This window comes from Colius striatus, chromosome 7 (genome assembly GCF_028858725.1).
Source record: "Colius striatus isolate bColStr4 chromosome 7, bColStr4.1.hap1, whole genome shotgun sequence".
NCBI lineage: Eukaryota > Metazoa > Chordata > Aves > Coliiformes > Coliidae > Colius > Colius striatus.
Window position 1 is genome coordinate 8,834,551 of NC_084765.1, and position 20,618 is coordinate 8,855,168.

A 20,618-nucleotide genomic window follows, 5' to 3' on the forward strand; every position below is an offset into this window, starting at 1 on the left:
CTGCTCAGTAGATTGGACTTAATGCAAGCAATGAGATGAAGGAAGGATCTGATTCAGGCAGAGGAAGGGCCACAATTATTTAGCTAAGGATAGAGTAAGCACCCATTGCTTGAGCAAGAGGAACCATGGCAGGTGTGGGAACGAGACAGCAGCTCTCATGCCTGCACCAATGGCTACTTCAGTAACCAGTTGTAACACAAAGAAATACAAGCTATGGTGCAAATGGCTCCCACAGAATGAACTCTACTTGCTGAGGTGCAGGGATACTAAGCACAAGGTTGGTCATTTTCACCTCTAAGCTACTAGTAACAATTCTGCTAAGAGGCACATTCAGCAACTCCATATAACAAACCCAGCTTGTTTGTCTCCCATGGGATAAGGGCTCAGCGCTCTTATGGGAAATGACACTAGTGGTGGGTACTACCCACTGGAAAACATGCAGATAGCCCTCTGCACCAGAAATAAACCCCTGTAAACAGGGATGTGTGCCAAAAGAAAAAAGTGAGTTTGACTGTATCAGACAAGATGATACGTAGTTTTCTACATCTGGAAAGGATTGGGTATCCAGAGATTTTATACACTCTTCCTTTTCTCAAAATATGGAGATTAGCAAAATTGAAGTAAAAACTAGTCATTCTAAAAGAAATGTAACTTTCCTTCAAAGTTTGATTCCTGTATGTTTCAAGATGAAAAAAAAGATTACATGCTGAAAACCATGAAAATCTTATTTACAGTTAAATTCATGCAAATTCTTTTACAGTCAAAGAGTTTGTATTGGAGTCCACGACTGAACATTGTTTTTTGTAATGTAAGACATAAGTAGTTCACAATCAGAAACATGTGACCACCTAATATTAAACTTCATTCACAATTTGTTTTCCCCCCAGAATCACTGTACACACCTTTTTCTAATTTAAACAGGCATCTGATAGCCTTTACAAAAAGCTGCATATGCCAAACTGCCATGTGGTGAGGATACATGCAATCAGCATTTCACCAGCTCTGATTCCTTTCTTCCTTTCAGAACAATATCATATATGAAATATGTCTCTTCCCAAAGTTTATACCAGAGAGCTTTTCCATGACTCTCAGTGGAGCCTGGTAGAAGGGACAATGAATAACTTAACATTAAAATAAGAATGATTTTACCTGTATTCTTTCTTGTATAAGTATTTTAGTACTATAGGCAAGACCATGATGTGGCTTACAATATATATTTTCTATTTCTGTTGATTAATCTCCCACAGAGAGAAGTATAACTTAAAAAACTCATAAAAGTACAGTCTTTTTACTATCATAAATACAGAAAGGAGTGTTTGCTACCATTGGGAATGCCAAGAGATTTCAAACATGTGGTATTACTTTCACTTCATCTAACCAAAGTATATTATAGCATCATCTGTTTTTAGTGCCTCTCGAAAAATATTTAAGTTTTAGTACGCCTTCCAACTGTCAAACGAGAGCTTAGCAGATGATTACTTTTCTTCTCTCTGTTAGTTATTTCTCACTCTTACACCAAGGAATTCTACTTCAAGAGTCCTGGTAGCATTGTGTAAACATCACCAATTACTTTGCACCACTGCAGTATCTTTTAGTAGCCTCAAGACCAGAAACTGTGACCAGCCATTCCTGCTGAAGGATTCCCCAAGGGCTGGCCACTGCAGCCTCACTCATAGTCATTAGGATGAGGCACTAGACAAGCACCTAGCATCTGGCTGTCTCTAGCTCAGCTAGCTTCACAGTACATTTCTCACCAGTAAATCTCACTAAGGAGTGCCCCTGCATCACAGAGCATCTTAATAAAAAGAGGACTAACTTGCACGATGGAACTGCTGACAACGACCCTCTTGGACTCAATTGACAGAGAAATTAAAGCAGAAAAGCAGAGACTAATGCAAGAAGCTGGATGCCTGTTTCTACCCCTAAACAAAGGATTTTTTTTTTTAAGCCTTTTCCCAAACTTATCTCGCTGATGGGTGAATGATATTCTTGAGTAGCTTCATCTGGATGCTGACAGGTAGTACTGACAGGCATTAGAGATGGAACTGTAGAGTTTTGTGTAGAAGAGTACAGTTAAGCAAGCCAATGATCTGAGAAGATGATCTGTTGCAGAATTGGCTTGATTTTGAACTGGCTTTTGAATTCTCAAAGAAGTCTTTTACATTAGTGGGTAAAAGACCCTGGTAAGTATTTTTTGCCTGCCAATAGATGTTAGATTCTCCTCAAATAACACAAGTCCCTGAAATGGTACAGAAAGCCCACAGACACAGATTATTACAGACAGTATTTCTTCTAGTTAATGTATCCAACCAACAGCAAAAACAAATCACAGAACAACTTTAAGGTTGAAAGGGACCTCTGGAGTTGATTTGATCAAATCCCTTACTTTAAGCACAGCTTTCACATATTTTCTCCTTTTTCTTTACTCAGCATATAACAAGAAAATACTCAGTGTATTGAACAGTGTACATACAAGTACCTAGCAAAGGCTGAAGAACTTAGCAGATGACAAAAGTCAATTTTTACAAGTCACAAACTTACCAATAAGCTTATGCATTTGTTTACTTCACAGAAGTTCTAGCCCTTATAGCCACTGCAGAACGGCATACAGAAAACCACCAATATTTTATTCACACAGAGGATCTCATTTGAGAGTCATAAAAACTAGAATGCTACTAATTTGAAATGCCCCAAGAATACATTATGGCAGCAAGGATTCAGCTCCCCCAGACTGCCCTTTTCCTCAGCCACCTCAGAGGGGTGACGTTTCCCACAGGTCATTCTGCAGTGATGAGCACATGTCATGAGCTACAGGAAATGCCTGGCTGCACATCAGATGATGGGCTCTGACCCAGAAAGAAAGAAGTGGCTGTATCTGATAAACTGTATCTCTCCCAAGTTAAGTACCTAGACAGCTACAGTGAACTTGTAGCATATCCAGCAGAGAGATTATCTGGGATTTTTTTGATGATTTATTTTTGTAAAGGATTTCACAGTAAACAAACACTCTTGATGGACACTGTGTCAACAGTAATGCTGAAAAATGGTGGGTCAGGCATCCTTGTCACATTTTCAAGTTCCTTTATAATGTTTGTTTGGTTTTTTTTTAAAGAAGCAGCTGACATGATTTGTTTGCCATCTGACTACTACCTCATTAATTTTTGCTTCTTATTTGGTTTAAAGTATTTATTGACACCTACTCTAAGCAAAAACATTGCTCTTTGAATAATTAGTCATGACAGTGTATAAAATCTTTCTTCTAATAGCTATCTTTCCCACCTCTAAGCTTATAAGCAGACTTCACTTGGATTGGAATATTCATGGCATATAAATAATAAAAGGCATGAAAACCACCAGAGTGTAAGTAGAAAATTTACTCTCCTTGCTAGTTCTTAACTTTCAGTTAACTTTCTTACAATTGTACAATAACTTGAAGCAAAATATGTCCTTTGAGAGAAGCTGCTAAGCAACATTTCCAGTTAACAACGTACTCCATCTTTTAAATATACCTACTGTCACCGGGTATTAATGTAACAGTCACCATCTCTGATAACATAACACCACTGGCTAATAAGATTAGCTGCTGGGGTAGCTAAAGAAATTCATGCAAAGTAAGGCACAGGAAAATTTTTGTGCTTAAACAGGTGCTATGTGAGGGAATCTCAAATATATTTCCAGTCTCTCCCTGGTCAGTTCTCTCTCCATCAAACATAGCCCATTTTTCTAAACATTTTTTTCATTTACCTCTCATGTATCAAGTATTTTACCACAGCCTTTATCTTTTCCTTTGAGCTTCTACAGCTATTATGTATTTATTAGACAACAAAAAAGACAATCACAACACTAAGAAATTAGTATTTGTGTTCTAAAAGCTATGGGTCATCCTTAAACAGTATTTCCCCCAAAACTTGCCTTTTTTAGAAACTAATCAGAAAACATACATTGCCTTATCATAGAATCATAGAATGGTAGGGGTTGGAAGGGACCTTTAGAGATCATCTAGTCCAACCCCCTGCAGAAGCAGGTTCACCTAGATCAGGTCATGTAGGAACATGTCCAGGCAGGTCTTGAAGACCTCCAAGGAAGGAGACTCCTATAATTCATTACTATTGAATTTGCATAATTAATACTACATGGCAGTCAAAAAAGCACAACAAGGTCATTGTAGTAATATTCTGTGTGTTGTTTAAGAACTAATCCTTTCAGTATACTGTAGTGTGGGTATGTTATTTATAGAAATATGAAATAACACAGCTCTGTTCTTAGCTTAATGGCTACATCTCCTAACTGTAACAGAATTTTCAAAGCAAGCTCTTAAATGAAGGTTTGGAAGAATTTGGAAATTTCAAAGCTCTCCTTTATATCCTCATTTTGCTTCATGTAACTTCCATATGGTATTTCAGTTTTATTCTGATTTCTTTTTGTTGCCTTTTTAAGACATCTATTAAAATACAATGGACTGTCTTCTAAGTCCCAAAGCCTGTCTTCCAGCAGCAGCTGTTAGCAATCTAGTGAGGTTAGTTTTATCATGGATAATCTTTCTGGGAGACTTTAGATGTTGATTATACACCCAGTTTACAAAACCTCTTTTGCAAGCCTACTGGAGAACATTTTTGCCATGTTTGACTCTTCCCTGTCAAGTGCTAGCACAATACATGCTATTAAATTAAGATTGCCATCTTGAACATCTTTTAGAGCACAGAACATTAGCTAAACCAAGCTTGCCCTGAAAAAGTCAAAGTTTCACCAAGACAGTTTTACAAGATGCAATCAACATTTTAGTTTATTTGTCCTTTCTTCAGCTAATATGTTTTGATGTTATAGCGCTACAATACAATCAGTCATTCACATCTATTTTTAAGCTACCCAGGCTTAGAATCAAATGATCCTTCAGTTACTATAAATCAGACTTCTTCAAACAAAGCAACAAGCAACTGTATTATTAATTTATTATAATGAGATGAAATTGCTTTCAAAGCAGTGACCTCAGTTAATTAGGTAAATAGGAAAAGTAAAATATCCCCACAGGAGACATTTGGGTTTGTGATTTCTTCTAAAATACCTGGACCAGTCACGAAGCCTCGTCTGACCCAATTCAGCTCAGTCTGTTCACCAGGCTACAGTGCTCACTTAACATGATCCTGACAATTTTCCTATGACTTGAAGCGTTCCTCAAAGTCCTTCTGCACGTAGTTGCTCTTATTCCCTTCCTCACTCAGCCCAGTTCTGAAGATTGCCCCAACACAAACACAAGGCCTTTCCCTTGTTGAACATCATGTTCACTTCTCAAGCTTATCAAGATCCCTCTGCATGGCATCCCTCAGGCATGTCAACTACACCACTCAGCTCAGAGTCCTCTTAACACTTGCTTAGAGCGCACTCAATCCCACTGTCTATGTCATTAATGAAGATATTAAGCAATAATGATCCTAACACATATCTCTGAGGGACACCACTCATCACTGATCTTCATTTGGACACTAAGCCACTGATCACTGTTCTCTGGATGCAAGATCCAGCCAATTCCTTATCTACTGAGCAGTCTAGCCATTAAATCCATAACTCTTAAACTTAGAGAGAAAGTGGTAGTGAGAGACTGTGTGAAAGACCTTATAGAAACCTGAGATGACATCCCTAGCTCCTCATTTGTCCACAAACATAGTCACTCCATCACAGAAGGCCTCGAGGTTGGTTAGACAAGACTTGCCCCGGGTAAAGCCATGTTGACTGTCTCAAATCTTCTCCCTGTCCTCCATGTGCCTTAACATAGCTTCTAGGAGGATCTTTTTCCAGGCACACAGGTGAGGCTGGCAGTTATCTTTCACTAGATCAGGTTGCTCAGAGCCTGATCCAGAGTAATATGGATTACTAAATTATTCCTAGCCAGAGCACATATAATTGCTCACCTGGAAGCATGTTTTGACAGCTTTTGATGGTCCAGCAGGTAGTCATCTCTTAACTTGCCTGTCTGACAGACATTTCCCATGCAAGTCAGCCTCAAAGGCAGAGATTCCCTAAATCTTTCTCGCAGTATAGGAAGAGAAAGTAGCTTCAGAAGTGTAGGATAAGAGGGGAAAAAAGCTGACAATGCAGAATAGGAGAAATACAGCAGGTTGGGTTTTTTTCCCCAACAAGACTCCATTACATTATTTCTAACTATACTCATTTTAAATAATATAGGTGTTATATCCAGGGTGATAATAAAATTAAAAAGGCAGTACACACTGCAAGAAGTGTTTTCATAGCTATTTTGGTGTTCTTTCATAAGATGCATTATTAATATTAGTATCACTACCTTTTGAAGGCAGGGGATGCAAAAATCATGAATTAGCCACCAATACAGAAACACTGTGCATATTTGCAAGGAACAGCCTTAAAATAGCAGCAATCAAGCAACACTATCTGATGTTTGCAGTTGAGTTATGCATTATCCTATGAAGTAGAAACAAAACATGAATTTACCTTCTAACTCAGATTGCTCACATTTTCAATAAGAAGTACTGTCACGAGTTATTTAGAAGCAGCTCATAGCAAATCCCCCTCACCAAAATTATTCAGCAAATATTATGTAAACAATTTTAAAAAGCATCTGGTTCAGAGCTACCAAGTTTTGTACATGGATGTCATTTATGCAAATTGTCTCAAACACATCAGTACACTTCAAAGACATCAATGGACAGTGTTCTAACTTTACCAGTTGTGGCAGATGGCAGGACACAGAATGTCTGGAGCTTGCCAGATAGATATCTTCATCTAGAGAGGACTGCCTTGGAAGGTGTGGCACAAAGGATGCCAATTACCATTATTTCCTCCCTCCTACTGTCTTTTTCTCTTTATACCTTCCACATTTACATCCAGTAGATTCAAGTCTCAAATTTGCTGCTGGAAAGAGGACATTCAAATCAGCAGCAGAAATATCTCAGCACAGAGGTATAGCCATTTTCATCAGCTACACTCTGACAAAGACCAACACTGTTTTGGTTGGGTGAAGGGAGGATGGGATGGAGAGCACAAGAAATAAAGTAGGTCTTCTTGCATATCCTATTTGCTTCCAGAAATCTGCTGTTTGGAAGTCTCCTGAATCCCAAGTGACCAGATAGTCTAGCTCTTTATTTTTTTTCCTCTGTAAGCATATCAAATTACTTTAAGAACTCCAACTTTTACACTCCATCACATCCTGCAACAGTAAATATCACAATTTAATTATTTTAAAAGAAAGCCAAACCAAAACAATTTCAAAAGCTCCAAACCTTTCTTGTAACAGTACTGCCCAGGAACTTTCTATCAAAGCCTCACGAAAAGCACCATAGATTACAGATGAAAGTTAATGTAGAATACCTAAAGTTGGAAGGGATCCATAAGGATTGTCAGGTTCAACTCCCTGCTTCTCGCAGGACTACCTGAAACTAAACTATATGACTAAAAGCATTGTCCAGATGCTCCTTGAACTCTGACAGGCTTGGCTGTGTTTCACATTAAAACTGTAGCAATTTGTTCTCATGCAGAGAACAAATAGTACTTGAGATGTTAAGTCTAGTCAAAAAAGCTATGAGAAGAAGAGGTCTGTTTCCAAACCAGTTTGCTCCCAACAAGCTTCCCCCAGTCTGCAGGGGCAAAAGTGGCACAGTCATGGCCACTTCTCCCATCCAGGTGCAAAGAGAGAGCAAACTTTTTCAACTCTGCCTGTCACAGTTGATACTCATTGAGCAGCACTCTTCTATTCCCACAGATTAACAGAACTCTAAAAGTCACCCTTTTTATCTCACAGTAAAAGCACTCAACACAAACACTCTAGAGGACAAAGAGGAAAGAAGAATTTGTGTTCTGAACCAAGAGGCTCCTCTCAAACCTCTTGCAGGGGAAAGGATTTCAAATGGCAATGAAGTCAAGAGATTCCATTTGGCCCTCGATAAATTACTTTACATAGGGATAGAAAGTTTGTAGCTAGGGCTCAAAAGTTCTGCTCTTTTTAAATTTTAATGTCAATACAATTTCTTGTTCATATGCACTCAAATTACACATGCTTTTAAAATACCTAACAGTAATGTCCAGCATAGCACTGCTTTATTAAAAAAACTGAAACATTTCAAAAATAGGTGTTAAGGATCTTCACCTTGCTTCTCATTCTGTTATTCATTATGTTGCAGTACTGATTGCAAAGGATAAAACAAACAGCAATATAAGAAAACAGAAAACTCAGTTACCAAAAACTACCATCTGAATACTTACCTCCCAGATGATTTTTACAACCTCTGTCCCACACAGCTGCTGCCCATAGCTCCAAAGGGAATTAGGTAAATCAATTTTTTTCCAAACATTTCCTCTACTTTGAAGCTAACATAGCTATCATATGCTATTTTTTAAATCCTGCTTTCTGAATGTCTGAGAGCAGCCATCTCTGTTTGGCTCAGAAATTGCCTTAAGAAAAAAAAAAAAAGGACTCATTTCCTTGTAATGGAGAGCAGCACTTTAATCTGATGACTCTCAACTCTTACTACCAATTTACTGCATATTACATCCAACTGCCTGCTTAGGGAGGTTTCATTTTGATATACAGAATACCATAAAGTAACAAAGGTCCTTTTTATTCATTAAAAGAAAATAACTACAGGAAATTATCCAAGTCTTTAAGATCTTTTCTGTGACGCTTCAGCACTTGAAAACTTTTCATATTTATTTATATGCATATAAACCAACATCTGATAACAGCACTACTACATGTTTTCCATCATATTGCAGAAATGCACTACTTTGATTCAGTTTAAGTAAAATCTAAATAATGTTTCTTATCTAACAATTTCTGACTAGTAACAGTAAACTACAGGAAGTCACAAGCCCACTTACTTCAGTCTCTTGGAGTTACATGTCAAAAATACTACCAATTGCTACTGTGTTTATTTCCATGTGGCAAGGCAAATGAAGAGAAATGATACGTTAACACACTGGCTGTTTCTCAACATCCTCTTGAACGCATCTGATATATCCTTTCCCTACAAAATTCCTTACACAAGTAGGTACAGCACTTCCACTGCTTCTTACATTGCAACTTAATGTAGTACTTGGTGCTCAAAAGCAGATATCAGCAAACAGTCTTGATATCCTAATACAACAAATATACCATCCTTACTTTTCTTCTTAAGCCAACAAGCAAAGTCAGTCTAAGAAATTTCAGCATTCTTTAGCCTTGGTGCACTACACTGATCACGCTTGACAAGTTGTCTCTGCTTCACTTTCTGTAAAACCAAGACATGTCAATAGGATATGCAATAGTTGATAATTTATCTTCTCCTGTCAGTATAGCAGCGACAACAAAATAAACCAATATTTATGAAAGTAGTTGCTTTCTTTGAAAAAGCACCCCAACAATGTTCTGCTTTCCCAGTGACCTAACAACATACTATTTATAGAAACACATTGTTTTAAAATAAGTTACATAACTGAATAGTTTAGAACTTATCAGACATCAAGTGATGCAAACTAAACAACAGGTGATGGCCAAAATTGTGGAAATGCATCTCTTTCAGACACTATTAGAACTCCATACATATTCCTTGGGAACAGATTAAAAATACCCATAATCTATTACAAGTTTATCAAGATCACAGAAGTTTATAAAGGGTAAAAACCTTTCCACTGAACAAGGGCTTCCCAATCTGTCTTTCCTGCAGATTTATATCTATTATGCAGGAAACACAGAAAGTTCTGTGTCACATTTTACATTTTTGTCAACTTCAACTGTATTCACCTCAAGCATTTTGGAAAGCAATCTCACTTGCAGTCTCCTGGAAAAGCTTTGAGATGAAACTTACAAAGTGTTCTCAAAACATAAGCGTTAGGCTCATCTAATGAAACATCCAAAGCAGCTTGATTTATAAACATGTTTTATATTGAAAAGGCTGCCTTGCTGCTAGGTACCTTCATATAACCTTGACTTGTAAATAATGCACATTATTATGCAATAAATAGTACAAAGGTTTTTATAAAATCTTAAGAAAACTAACAATTATTATTAGAACATCACATTTTCCTCTGCTTTTATTTTCCAGTGTATTTTCTCAGCTCTCTCTGGGTCGAATAAAAGTATTTTAAGCCAAGCTGCAGTTAGTTACTAACATAACCTAGCTGTAGAGATTCTCCACCCAGCAAAGATCTATTGAATAAAGCACTAACTTTAAACTAACTTTAAAGCACTAACTGGGAAAGGATGAGACAATTCACAATTGATTTCTGGGGAAGTCAAATTAAATTAGAGTTACACATCTGATTCAGAATGGGCAACAGTCAATGCTGCACGCCACCTCCCCCAACAGTCTTCTCCAATTTCCACAGAGAACAATCTAATTGCAGGCATATAAGTGTAGTTTGTAGAGAAAATCCTATTTTTCATAAAATACTTACAAACAAAACCCATCTTGACCTTCCTTGCCATATAGGCCTGAACCCTGTAAAATCTGCATGAGACTTCATCTATAGCAAATCCAGTTGTATTTGGGCCATAAACGATTTACATGCAGACTTTTGGTTATTATTGCATTGTCCTCATAAGCTTCCATGGTCTTTTTCCTCAAATGTGCAATGGGCTGCCTTTGGGTTGCTTGTGCAAATATCTCCATGGCACTTCCTCAGATATAAGTGCCAAAATATGACCAATGACCAAAATACCAATGGTTTCCTAAGAGCTACAAGATATAATCTCCACAGTTCCTGCTACAAATGAGTTCTGCTAAGCTTCAATATCATTGTCACTGTCACCGTGTATCCAAATTAAGGGTTTCCCTTTTCTGGAAATAAAAGTAGTATCAAGAGATTCTTAAATTGTCATGCCTGCCAGCCTGGTAAGTCACTTGATCAAATTCAAAGGCTAATTTACTAGCAAAATCCCACAGACACCAATCCCCTGCACCACTTACCAAGCTATACAGGCCCTTGACACTGCATTGGCTAAAACAGACTCAAAAGTAAGTATCTCTAGACATCTATGGCACTTGCTCCTAACATCCTCCATTTACTGATGATTCATTTCATTAATGAAATCAAACTTCTCATATTTTGTTAGTTTTCATACAAATACATGGCAGTATCTTTTTCTGGTAGGAATTCAGTTGTCTTTTGGAAAGCAACTTTGAAATATATGTCTTGGTTTTATGTTTCTAGATAGCTTCGTTTGCTTTTTAGTGTCGTGCTGTATGTCAAAGTTTCAATGGAGTTCTAAAAAATTAGAGTAGCTAAATACAGACCAGCTTATAGAATAAAAAAAAGACAGCCCACAGATGGTACTAATAAGGTATGGAACAAGCTATGGTTCAACGGCAGTCTACCTAATAATTTTCATCCGAGTTCACTCATATATAACTGGGCTTTACATTACCACATTAAACAAGTTAACCAACACAAGATGTTTAGAGGTTTATCAAAGCTTTATCAGAAGTGTACACCACAATTTATTATCCAGAAATAATTCAATATTAAGTTTGTAATTTATATTGCAAAGATTAAGCTGGGTTAGCCCTTGAACGGAGACTAACTGCCTTTCCAAGAGCCCAATAAAAACTAGGGCACACAACAAGGATTCAGAAGGAAATATACATTTTAAGCAAGGCAATTCTTCCCAATTTAACAGCTCTGAAATTTAACAAAATACAGCACCCTTGGAGACAGCATTTTCTGCAAGAGAATGTGGATTGCCATGCTATACTAATTACAAAATTATTAATAGTACTAGAGAAATGATCTGCCAGTTGGACAGCCTTAGCACACAATAAAATGCAATGTGTGAAACACAGTCAGCTCTAGAGGCACAAGGGACAGTATAAACACAGCCACAGCTCTAGAACGGAGCAACACACTCCTGGCAACAAGACTAGCTATTTCTACAGAAAATGTTTTTTCTTCTAACAAATTGCTAAACAAAATACATCTTCCTCCCCAGAAGTGCACACATTCAGTGCTAGCTTGTACAATCAGAGGACTTTCAGACTGTCTTAGCACACGATCCCTCTGATCAACTTAAATTGATATCAGATTTTCGTTCACCTGGAATTTTCACGTGACAAACCCATATCAATACACCGCTCTGTTCAGTCTCAGGAATGGACTTGCTCTAGCTCTCTAGCACTGAAGCAAACTTTCTTGTTTCCCCCTATAAGCACAGGATGGTATAAAAGACCTGAGCAGTTAAGAAGCTCGAGTCTTTGCTGTTACCTATGTAACACATAGGTGGCATCTGGAAAGGATTAAATAATCAATTTTTCTGCACTGTAGGAACAATTTTATCATCTTAGAGGACATGTATTACACTGTATGTATATGTACATATTACCCTCTTACGCTATCATCTTTCCCATGCCTAAAAGCAAGTCATAAGGTCAATAATTGTGATATAGATCAAACTCAAACAAGGCTCATTGCAGGTGGTCCTTTTTCCCCAGTGTTAAAACATTGCAATCTACAAGAAATGGTTTAGTAAATAAAAATGCTTAGAGACAAAAAATTCCCCAAGGCATCTGTCTAGTTGTCACTTGCTACCACAATGCTATTAGTAAAAACCACCTGTCACACCATATCTATCTTTTGAAGAGAAGCCAGCTCTTCTTTTACATCTGTTAAAGCATTTCTGACCTACAGGTATCAGACTCTTTAACACCTTCCCATGTTCATTCGCCTTGCCGCAGAGCATTAGTATCTCCATGGGAGTAACAACTACCTCAGTGACATATATTATAAATGAACACTTTACCATTAGCAGTCTAAGTTTTATGGTGAGAACATATTCTAGAAGGCTTTTATTTAAAATATTGGCATAGAAACAACTTTGCACTGAAGACAAGGCTGGATGAAAGGCAGAGAAACTCCACAAACTGGCAGGAGAATGAGGTAAAGGGAACACCTTGTAATGCTTTGATTTCTAATTAGAATGCAAGATGCTGGAGGCAAACAGTGTATCTGAGCTGGACAATTAAGACTGCTGTTATTTTTCTTCCACTCTAAGACCACCTTGCTTCAGCAAAAGACAGAAAATCATTAGAAAACTGTTAATGTCTCAGCATCTAGGTAACTATCTTTTGGGGGGAAAAAAATCGTATCAAAATATAGGCAACACATACAACTAGCACAATTTTTATCTTGTGGTTTCCAAGGAGACAAGTGACCTCTATATGCTTTTCCTAACAAGCATATCAAAGTCATATTATAGCAAGTAAAGCCATAAAACCCCTAAGAAAACAGCTCAATGCTACAGAGACAATTAGCTCCTCAAAACTGAAGTCAGTCTGAAGCACAGCAACTTGGATAGTTTTTTTTATCAATACAGCTTTACTCCTGGTGTCTGTTCACAAGATTCCTTTTAACAGAACATTCAGTGCAATAGGTATTACCAATCTTTACTTTTAACAAGGGAAAGAACAAGCAAAGAGAGGCTCCAATATGGAAGCACAGATAGGATACTATAACTAACGAATGATCAAGGCAGCAATCTAGTTTTAGCACACATGGGGCAAAACTTCCCACAATCTGAAATCCATCCTTTCACAGTCAACTCTTTGAAGCAAGTGTTTATGTTGTGTCAGCAATCCTCTATTTTAGCATTCCAGAATCTCAGGAGGATTCTGCTTTCTTTCTCAGCCAAGCTCAGGAAACCTACTGGAACCCACAGTATATATAATCATATTTTCAATGCACTCCTAATCTACAAAAAGCAGATTTGCTTTGGCAAAGCATACGGTTAGACTCTCTGTCTTCCCCCACTTCTTTATGAAGAATCACTCACACATTTACACCACACTAGATAATATTTGGATTAGATTTTTCATAGAGAAACTGCTTCAAGTTCTCTAATTAAAGTCTACCATCCATTCCAAGACAGTTGCACAGATTTTCACTTTGTCACATCTCTTACCCTCCTTTTCCTGATATCTTTCTTCTACATACTCATTTCAGGCAGAAGGCTACAGCAATGCAGAGATGACAATGGTAAGCTGCAGGACTTGGGTGTGCTGCTGTGAGAAAACCATCTGCAAATGGCAAGCCTGGGGTAAGTTAGGACTAATTTCAGTCTCTCCTAATTTATCTCAGCTGACAGCAATAAATGGAAACCAAAAGATCATCAAAATATATGAAAGCTCTAGATACCAGTTCTACTTTGTAATTGCGTAGGAGATGAACAGGTTCTTCGTGGTGCTTCCAAGATAAGACTTAGAGCTCTGTGCTACTTCTGTATACTGGTCTTTGAGAGGTTCACAACTGTTGCTAGTAAGTCCTTGCATCCTAAACGTGCATCTGGGCAAGAGCTAGTGAGAAAAAGTTTTGTTTCAGGAGACAGAAAAAAAAAAAAATCTGGAAGAGACAGCTATTTTAGACCTGACTAATAAAGCATTTGAGAATATAAATGTGTGAAGGTGTTGAATGAGATTATGAGAGATAGAGCCTACGATTCTGAGGAAAATAAGTGAGAGAAGCTGAATAGCAACAAAAGACCTAGAGGTCAAATCCACAGATGCATTAAATGAAGTGTAATGCTAACAAACAGAGGAGAAAAACATCAGCATATAGTGCCAAAAAGGGGGGTTGCAGTGCAAAATGGTTTAGTGAAATGAAATGCAAACAACAATAAAACATAAAAAAACAAGACCTAAAAGAAATGCAAGTCCAGGTGTCCCCCAATAAGGCAAATAAATGCAAAAAAAAACCCCCCAAACGTGTTCAATACTTCTTTTGCTTAATCTTTAAAGTAGAGATTAGATATTAAGGACAACTGGTAGTAAGAGAAAACAGAAGAAAGGTTAAAAAAACACCACAACACCACATCAAATCCCAGAATAAACAATCATAAAGATATTTTCCTGAAAAAGATAGCCATTCCATTGCCCTCAATGGCATAGTTAACAAAACATATACCAGAGAAAGTAACAGAAAAAAAATCCATATTGAAGTGGCCTCGTGAATACTACCAACGTCTCTAGCGGCAAGCAAGGCTTTGATCCACCACAAACTCAACTGCAAAATTATCACTCAGCTTCAATTACCACCTCTTAGATTATATGCTTCCTATGATTTATGAGGAGTTTTACAGCCATCAGACTCCTTTCCACTACAAAATTCTATGTTTTTCCATCCTTTCATTGATGTATACACACTGCTGTATGCTATTCTAACTCTTGATCAGTCAAGCATGCCTCATGGTCTTACTTGGTTTGTAATTCTCTCCTTTACAATTGTTTGTGTAAAGGACAACCTTTCACTTGGTATAGGACAGACACATAGACTCACAGAAATCTAGTTTCAGAGGAAAAGTGCTGAAGCTAACATTTTTGTGTTTCCCTGCTCACATAGCACATTCATACTATTGTGAACTCTCTCATTCCACAAAATGGAAGGAAAATGAAACAAATGAGAAATCAAATGCTGAAGACTTACAGGCCTATCCTCACTCTTAATTCTCCTTGGAAGCACAGACTCATCTAATTACAGGATCCTTAGTACTCACAGCTGTATGGTACAACCTGACACAGGTGTGTGGCATCATCCCAGAAACAAGATGAGAAATCTAGGATGCTTGTACTGATATCTCTTTGACAAGGCATTTTCCAGAATTCCTCTGCTTACAAGGATTTGATGATACAGAAGGTTATATGAATAGGCGGATAGACCATAGATGAGATGTGACACATCCTGACAAACACATTTTGGGGTATAAGTCTTACAGCACAGTCAGCAGAAAGCCCAAGGCAAAATAGTATTTTATTAAGGTAAATCACATAGCATGGAGCAAGGCTCAACAAGGTTATCAAACCTTTTCATCTCATAAAAAATAAAAACAAAATGACTGCTGCATACAGTTTAAGGAAAGGTCAGGCTAGCACAAACTTTAGCCATGGAATTCTCACAAAAACTGCTGTTCTTATAAAAGGATGTTTTCTTTCCTGCTGGCAAGCAACAAAGCATTTGTCTGTGTTCAAAAGTCCTCAAACTAAAAGCACAGTAACCGAATCAAAACCACAAGTATGCCATAAAGCTGTAAACAAAAAAAGCTGCAGTATAATTTGTCTAAGTGTGAGGTTTTTTTTCTTGACTATAATCAAGGTTCTTTAGATCCATACCCTTTATGATTTGGACTAGATGATCTTTTTCCAACCCTTAAGTTTCTGTGATTCTGTGAGATATATTTGCAGCTGCATGTCAATCTCAAGCCAAGGGAAGTAAATGACCTTTTTTACCTGCAGTAAACTGTATTATGGAATTTGCTGTTTTCTAGCTTTATCTCAGGACAGTTCAGGATCCTTGTAGCAGAAAGTCTTCCAGGGATTCACAGCTGTTGGGTGCAACCCCTTAGCTTAACATCACTGAACATCATTGTCTTTAGCCACCAGCCCACTGAACTTTTAAAGCAGCAGGATGCTGGCAAGGCCTGAGCACTCAGAACATTTGTAGCATTCCATGAAACACAGGTATTGCCAGTCATCTTTTACTCTTCTCATCATTCTCTTTAGGAAAGTTATAAGTTGACAATAACTACATAGATGCTGTTAGCTTTGAGAGCCTGCTTGACGTAGGGCATTTACTGAAATCTCTTCACAAAACAAATCTAATCTAATAGTAGGTCATTAAAGTGTGCTAAGATATCATTTAGTCTGAATATTCAAGATCTGAAAACTGATCTCCCATTACAGAAGCTGTATTAACAAACTGTGTTATAGATTAATTCTAATACAGGTATTCTGTTACCAATCAACTCTGAGAACATTGACCTCTCAGCTTAATTCTACTATTTACAGCTAGGATATCCCACTTAATTCACAGCAAGTCCTTTGCAAGATCGGTAACCCTAATTTTTGCAAGATGGAATATATTTTATAAATGAGCATCATTATCAAAAAGGTTGAATATTTTTAAATTTTTACATAGTAGAGCAGCTGCCTAGAAACATTCCTTCTTGAGAAGTGTTTTTAAATGCATCAGTGAAAATGTGCTCTGACTGAATTCAATCTATATGAAAAACAACAGTATTTATACAGCTTTTTAAATAAGCTCATCATGTGTCCACTGAGAAAGGCTGGACTACATACATACATGCTGGTCCACTTGGATGAAAGACAGATTTTCAAAGAGATCAGATGCTATGCAGAGATCATAATAGGTTGACATACTTTGCAAGATACCACAGCACACTAAGTACTCCTATGCTCCTCCCGAAGAGAGGAGCTGCTTGGAAAAATCTAGCCCTAAAGAAAAGGAGGGGATGGAGGGTTTGAGTCTTGTTCCTTATGCTCTGAAAGTATAATGTAATTGCATAGGGTTAAGCTACACAAAAAACCAAAAATCCATTTTATTAGTCCTAGTAGTATATATGATAACTTTCTGTAAAAGAGACAGTCATCTCTGTTAAAATGTGTGTACATATATTGAGTTTATGTAAATATATTGTTTATGCATGCTCTTCAATTAAAAATTAAGTTATGATTTATATTGCTTAGTTGTAAACTCAATTTCTTTATCTACCAAAGTAAACACAGTGTAGAAAGTAACAGTTATATATTGTTAGGCTAGATAGTCAAGGAGAAGGTTTTAGCTCCAGAAAACATAATGAACTAAATTCAGGATTTCATATACAATTGCCTCAAGGTTAGGAAAAGGACGGAAGCAGTTGGACTAATTAGTACTAAGGTAATGGATCAACATAAAAGAAGCTGGAAACCTAGAATTATTATTGCATTAGTCATCTATTTTGGATCAAAATTACTTGACTGGCTACCTAGATAATCAGGTTGGTATCACAGGGCTAGGTTTATTATTTGGAATAAGGCTCAGACCAAACTATGAATGGGGATTATGAAAGCAAGGGCTAAAGACCTAAGATGATGATTCATGCTAGAAATGAAAGACGAGAAAAAAGCTGTCCTTGTATAGGAATCTGGACTACCTAGACTCATTGCTGTAGTTGGACATCTTCCAGAGAACAATCTTCCAAAACATAATTCTAATTTCAGTTCCAACTTGAGCAAGAGATATAGCTTTTCTTCCCTCTGATACAGCTTTCTTCCATTTGATACTTTTATGGTGAAAGCACACGTTAATGATTTATAATTTAAATGAGAAACACAAGTCATATGGGATATATTCGGGTATGAGGGGAAAAAAAATATTTAGCACTAGATCTTTAAAAGAGTTTCTAGAATGAGAAGACAAATAATGGCCGAACAGTTGTGGCTTAGACCATAGCTAGGGATTGCTCAAGAAAGAAGAGCCTATGAAGCTGAAGTGGGCAGTAGATCACTAAAGACAAGGAAGACCACAGGTGAAAAGATGATAAAAACACATTAATAAGTTAGAAGCTATACCAGACATATGACTTACACCTGCCCTATTTTAGCCCTATGGTCTTAAAAAATTCAGCACACGTTTCACCCCCTCCCAGACCTTTCAAACTGGACTGTATCTTCCTTTCCTGTCCATAACACTGATTCAGCCCTATAGGCCCTTCAAGATTCAGTGCTACCTTCAATCCTGCAGATGCTCCCAGACAAGAGTTAGAAGAAGCAGGGCTAAATGAGCTCTCATTTCAATTAAGGCAAGTACTAACTAGCTCTATGACTACACTCAGAGTTAGCTTTCAGGAAAGCAGAGATGAACGTTGCAGTCTGAGAGCCTTAAGGGTGACGTGCAGACTGAGAGACAGAGGTGTAAACATGCTGCTACTGGCTGTAAGGCACGTCAAGTCCCACTGCATTGGTGAAAGATGTGATTTAGGTTAAGGATAGAGCTTGAAAAAGGAAAGCATATGCATCTGATTGATAGATCTTGACTTGCTCACGCAGCTAAAATAAAAGCTTGAAGGAACAGGAAGAAATTTAATGTCACTCTTTCTAAAGCAGGTATGAGACTCATGAGTGCAGCTTGGTCTGTGACTGGCTAGGAAAAGCAAAACTCTAGAGGTGAAACTAGTCATGAATTGTGAAGGATTTATAATGAATACACATGGAAGAAACCATAAAGGAGTTACTAGCCTCTGGCAACAATCCAGAGGAGAGTTTAGTCTGGTATGAAGTCAGGAATGGATATCTGGAAAGCTGAAATTAACAGTGACTCTTTAAAACCTCATAGGGAGAAAATGAGGGCTGGAGGAAGCAGAGAGAATTAAGCTACCATTCTTTTTAAGATAGATACTTGTTTATGGTAGAGATAAGACTGGATTTAGAGTATAATTAAGTCTTGGGAAATAAGAGTCCACAGAGGGCTAATATTGCTCCTCCAGGGCAACAAGGTATAGGGCCAGTTCAGTTAGCATTTGTCCAAGAACATAATGTCTGCCTTCTCAAAGATAAGTGAGAAAGGTCTAAAGGTCTGGCAGAAACATCTGCCATAAAATACTGAAACTTCAGTCTCAAGTAATGCTGTGAACAAAAGACAAAAAAAACCCTTACACCCCTAACAACAGTGCTATGAAAAGCAAGTAATCATCAATAGCCTTCGATACAGTGTTCTTGCTTTTGCTATTTAACAGATGTCTCAAAACATCTTAAGTGGTGTAGATGGCAAAAAAAACCAGATTTCAAGTACTACCTCTCTATACTTTGTAAGCATCTCTTGAAAGGTAGACTTTGTGAAGGCAAGAGAAAACTCCATCTTCTCCAACAACTTTGAACCATTTTTCCTTTTAGGCTGAAGACAGTGTCAAAAGATGGCTGGCATTAAGATCTGCAGATGGTTATAAGACTTACAAGACTTGCCTGTAATGTTAAGATTCTGTGAACTCATGAAAATGAGTGATGAATGCTTATATTCATGTAGAGACCGAAGAGCCAATTAGCTTTAATTTGTCTAAAATCAAGGTAGTGACTGTGGTTGCATCCCTCATGATTTAGTAGAGTTAACAGTAAGGAAACATACTGAAAAGATCCTGCTCTTCTCTGAAAATTCACTATAGACCACTTTTTTGTGCTTCCTATGAGAAAAAAAGGAAATCACAGTATTTGTAGCACCTTATGTCTATCTCAGCAAGGAAATTTCTATTATTAGTGGGGAAAAAAGGAATTAAGAATCACCTTAAAAAAGTGCACATTAGAAGTCTGTCAAAAGCCATTAGATTTCCACAAACAGAAGCAGATACACAGAGGACAGTTTCTCATTCCAAAGCTTCACTCTTTTATCTGACCCCACATGAGGATATTACAGTATTATGATGTTTTAGTCTTTTCTCTTGGCATTTAAAGTTCTTCTGATGATCTATTCACCTTCTCCTCCCTCAAGCCTCTAAATGCTAGTACTCACATTGGTTTACAACCCAGGCTACTGTAGTGTAGTTATATACATTTCACAGCTTCTAATTTCAGAACAGTTTCTTTCATACTTCCAGTGCTTTTAGACTTCAGAGTATTTCCTCTGCACTGCTTTGTGTTGTCCTGAGCACTCTCTGTTCTTACTGATTTTATTCAGAGTTCATGCTCAGTATCTTTCAGAAAATAATCTCATTTTATGGACATAGGCTCTAATACTTCCTTAGAGCTTATCTGATTATTGCTGTGTTCCTTGGTTGAGATGAACATACAGTGCTCAAAAAGTTAACGATGTGGCACCACCGAGTCCCTCCTGTAGTAGCTGTAATCACTAGGTATGATGGATGTAGC